Source organism: Neolamprologus brichardi, chromosome 3 (assembly GCF_056152115.1).
Source record: "Neolamprologus brichardi isolate AB-2024 chromosome 3, ASM5615211v1, whole genome shotgun sequence".
NCBI classification, from domain to species: Eukaryota; Metazoa; Chordata; class Actinopteri; order Cichliformes; family Cichlidae; genus Neolamprologus; species Neolamprologus brichardi.
In genome coordinates, this window is record NC_142106.1 from 25921648 (window position 1) to 25926617 (window position 4970).

The window sequence follows — 4970 nt, forward strand, 5'->3', positions numbered from 1 at the left end:
GACAGCAGCATCCTGACCATGTTCACATCTGTTTGATCCAAATCCTCTGTGTTGACACTCAGTTAGAGAACTTTCATTTCCCGAACAGCTCACATGATCAAGCCAAATCTGTCCAGTTCCTGCACCAAAGTGAGCTGATTGAGGAACTTCCAGTGCCGACCCACAGTTTAACTGTCTGCAAACCACCTCAGCATCATTTAAGTCCCAGCCATCATCACAGACTGTTCCCCAGCTGTTACTGTGATAAACTTCAACTCTACCAGAACATCGGCTCGATCCAGATCCAGTTAATCTGATCACACCTTGTATGTAAAAGACATAACACAAACTATATTTCAATATATATCTTAAAGAAAATTCATATGCATAACACTCAAAGACACATTAACATACAGTTTTTTCATATCAAAAAGTCATGTCACCTGAACAAATGACACCAACATCATAAGAATGTAAACTGTAGTAGTTGTTGTAGTAGTTTCCCCATCCAGTGTGTTGACATTCAGTTAGAGAACTTTCATTTCCTGAACAGCTCACACCACTGAGCCAGACCTGTCCAGTTCCTGCACCAAATTTATATGATGGAGTAGCTTCTAGTGCAGACCCACAGTTTATCTCTCTGCAAACCACCTCAGCATCGTTTAAGACCCAGTTATTATCAGAAACTGTTCCCCAGACATTATCATGATAAACTTCAACTCTGCCAGAGCATCGAGATGATCCAGAACCAGCTAATCTAATCAGATCTAAAAGGGAAAGAACATGAAAAACATTATAATAAATCCTTACATCAAAAAAGACTTAATGGAAGACACAAATGAACAGACCTCAGTGGCTTGCAAAATTATTCGGCCCTCTTGAACCTTTCTACATTTTGTCACATTACAGCCACAAACATGAATCAATTGTATTGTAATTCCATGTGAAAGACCAATACAAAGTGGTGTACACGTGAGAAGTGCAACGAAAATCATACATGATTCCAAACATCTTTTACAAATAAATAACTGAAAACTGGGGGTTTGCGTAATTACTCAGCCCCCTGAGTTAATAATTTGTAGAACCACCTTTTCCTGCAATTACAGCTGCCAGTCTTTTAGGGTATGTCTCTACCAGCTTTGCACATCTAGAGACTGAAATTCTTGCCCATTCTTCTTTGCAAAATATCTCCAGCTCAGTCAGATTAGATGGACAGCGTTTGTGAACAGCAGTTTTCAGATCTTGCCACAGATTCTCGATTGGATTTAGATCTGGACTTTGACTGGGCCAGTCTAACACATGAATATGTTTTGTTTTAAACCGTTCCATTGTTGCCCTGGCTTTATGTTTAGAGTCGTTGTCCTGCTGGAAGGTGAACCTCCGCCCCAGTCTCAAGTCTTTTGCAGACTCCAAGAGGTTTTCTTCCAAGATTGCCCTGTATTTGACTCCATCCGTCTTCCCATCAACTCTGACCAGCTTCCCTGTCCCTGCTGAAGAGAAGCCCCCCCCCAAGAACATGATGCTGCCACCAACATAATGGACAGTGGGGATGGTGTGTTCAGAGTGATGTGCTGTGTTAGTTTTCCGCCACACATAGCGTTTTGCATTTTGCCCGAAAAGTTCCATTTTGGTCTCATCTGACCAGAGCACCTTCTTCCACATGTTTGCTGTGTCCCCCACATGGCTTGTGGAAAACTGCAAACTGGACTTCTTGGTTTTCTGTTAACAATGGCTTTCTTCTTGCCACTCTTCCATAAAGGCCTACTTTGTGCAACGCATGACTAATAGTTGTCCTATGGACAGATTTCCCCAGCTGAGCTGTAGATCTCTGCAGCTCGTTCAGAGCCACCATGGGCCTCTTGGCTGCATTTCTGATCAGCGCTCTCCTTGTTCGGCCTTGGACGGCCTTGTCTTGGTAGGTTTACAGTTGTGCCATACTCCTTCCATTTCTGAATGATCGCTTGAACAGTGCTCCGTGGGATGTTCAAAGCTTGGGAAATCTTTTTGTAGCCTAAGCCTGCTTTAAATTTCTCAATAACTTTATCCCTGACCTGTCTGCTGTGTTCTTTGGACTTCATGCTGTTGTTGCTCCCAATGTTCTCTTAGACAACCTCTGAGGCCATCACAGAGCTGCTGTATTTGTACTGACATTAGATTACACACAGGTGCACTCTATTTAGTCATTAGCACTCATCAGGCAATGTCTAAGGGCAACTGACTGCACTCAGACCAAAGGGGGCTGAATAATTACACACACCCCAGTTTACAGTTATTTATTTGTAAAAAATGTTTGGAATCATGTATGATTTTCGTTCCACGTCTCACGTGTACACCACTTTGTATTGGTCTTTCATGTGGAATTGCAATAAACTTGATTCATGTTTGTGGCTGTAATGTGACAAAATGTGGAAAAGTTCAAGGGGGCCGAATACTTTTGCAAGCCACTGTGTCAAACAGTTTTCACACCTGAACAGATGACAGCAGCATCCTGACCATGTTCACATCTGTTTGATCCAAATCCACTGTGCTGACACTCAGTTAGAGAATTTTCATTTCCTGAACAGGTCACATTGTCAAGCCAAATCTTTCCAGTTCCTGCACCAAAGTGAGCTGATTGAGGAACTTCCTGTGCCGACCCACAGTTTAACTGTCTGCAAACCACCCCAGCATCATTTAAGTCCCAGCCATCATCACAGACTGTTCCCCAGCTGTTATTGTGGTAAACTTCAACTCTTCCAGAACATCGAGTCGATCCAGATCCAGTTAAAATGATGGGCACAGCTGCAAACAAAGCACAGAGAAGATCTGAAGGTGACCAAACATAGAATTCTTTTAGTTTCCAGCCATAGATTACAAGTTATAGCAGAACGGTAAACTGAAAGGTGTAATACTGTCAGTCAAAACAGCTTGAACCCTAAAAGACAGGCTATAAAAAGTCGAATGGATTCACTCCTGACCTAGAAAGACATTCAGCTCAAAAATTTGTATTATGACAGAGTTTGTGAGGACTGCAGAACATCCACATTAAGAAAGTTGAAGCAGGAGACTTTGTTTGAATTGCTTCAATTACAAGACCTGAAAAGAACTAGAAAACTTCAAGTTGCAGACTTTATCAAATCTTTCAGGGTATGGTCTCCCTTAAACACGCACACACACACTCACGCACAGACACACATACGCACATACAGATGTCAGGCTGACTTTCCCTCTCTGAAAATATCTTCCATGTCCCGCTCATAAATGTTAATTTGAAACTATTAAAATGTTCCTTTAAGGTTTTTAAAATGAAATCTCTAATCTTATAAGTTATTTAAAAAGTAATGTATAGCTCTCTGGATCTGAGCTGCATTTAAAGAGAAAGATGCAAACATTTAACTGCTCAAATATTCTACAGTGTGGTTATTGCACAGATGACTTTGACTGTTCACACTGAATTTCATTATAAAACACACTAATAAGTGGAAGATGGAAGTCTAAAAAAAAGTTATTTTTACAGTGATTAACATTCATCAGATGATCAAAAGAATATCTCACCTGAACAGATGACAGCAGTATCCTGATCATGTTCACATCTGTTTGATCCAAATCCACTGTGCTGACACTCAGTTAGAGAACTTTCATTTCCTGAACAGGTCACATTGTCAAGCCAGATCTGTCCAGTTCCTGCACCAAAGTGAGCTGATTGAGGAACTTCCAGTGCCGACCCACAGTTTAACTGTCTGCAAACCACCCCAGCATCATTTAAGTCCCAGCCATCATCACAGACTGTTCCCCAGCTGTTATTGTGGTAAACTTCAACTCTACCAGAACATCGAGTCAATCCAGATCCAGTTAATCTGATTGGACCTTTTAATGAAAAAGACATAACACAAACTATGTTTTAATATATGTCTCTTAAAGAAAACAAAGATACATATCACACAAAAATACATTAACATGGAGTATGTCCCATGCCAAAAAGTGATGTCACCTGAACAGATGACACCAGCATCAGAATCATGTCCATTGTAGTTGTGGTAGTAGTAGTTTCCCCATCCAAAGTTTGGACACTCAGTTAGAGAACTCTCGTTTCCTGAACAGCTCACACCACTGAGCCAAATCTGCCCAGTTCCTGCACCAAAGTAAGCTGATCGAGGAGCTTGTAGTGCTGACCCACAGTTTATCTGTCTGCAAACCACCTCAGCATCATTTAAGTCCCATTTATAATCAGAGACTGTTCCCCAGACGTTATTGTGAAAGATTTCAATTCTGCCAGAACATCGACTTGATCCAGAACCGGCCAACCTGATCAGATCTAAAAGGTAAAGAACATGAAAAACATTTAAATACAGCCTTACCTCAAAAAAGACTATCTTGCAATATCACGTTGATCCAGCAGTTTTCACACCTGAACAGATGACAGCAGCATCCTGACCATGTTCACATGTGTTTGATCCAAATCCACTGTGCTGACACTCAGTTAGAGAACTTTCATTTCCTGAACAGGTCACATGATCAAGCCAGATCTGTCCAGTTCCTGCACCAAAGTGAGCCGATCGAGGAGCTTGTAGTGCCGACCCACAGTTTATCTGTCTGCAAACCACCTCAGCATCATCTAAGTCCCATCCATCATCACAGACTGTCCCCCAGCTGTTATTGTGATAAACCTCAACCCTGCCAGAACATCGGCTCGATCCAGATCCAATTAATCTGATCACACCTTGTATGTAAAAGATATAACACAAACTATATTTCAATATACATCCCTTAAAGAAAATATAGATGCATAACAGTCAAAAACACAGTGACGTGCAGTATTAGGGCTTGGTATCGCAATTGATTTCTATAATTAATTCAATACCGATTCAATTCAATTTTGACCCAGAAATATCAGAAATATTATAATTATCATGATCATCTATCAGTACATAACCATATTTTTATATCTATGTATAAAAACAAAGCTGACATGCATGAATTCGTAAGAGGTGTAAACACCACAGCAGATGTGT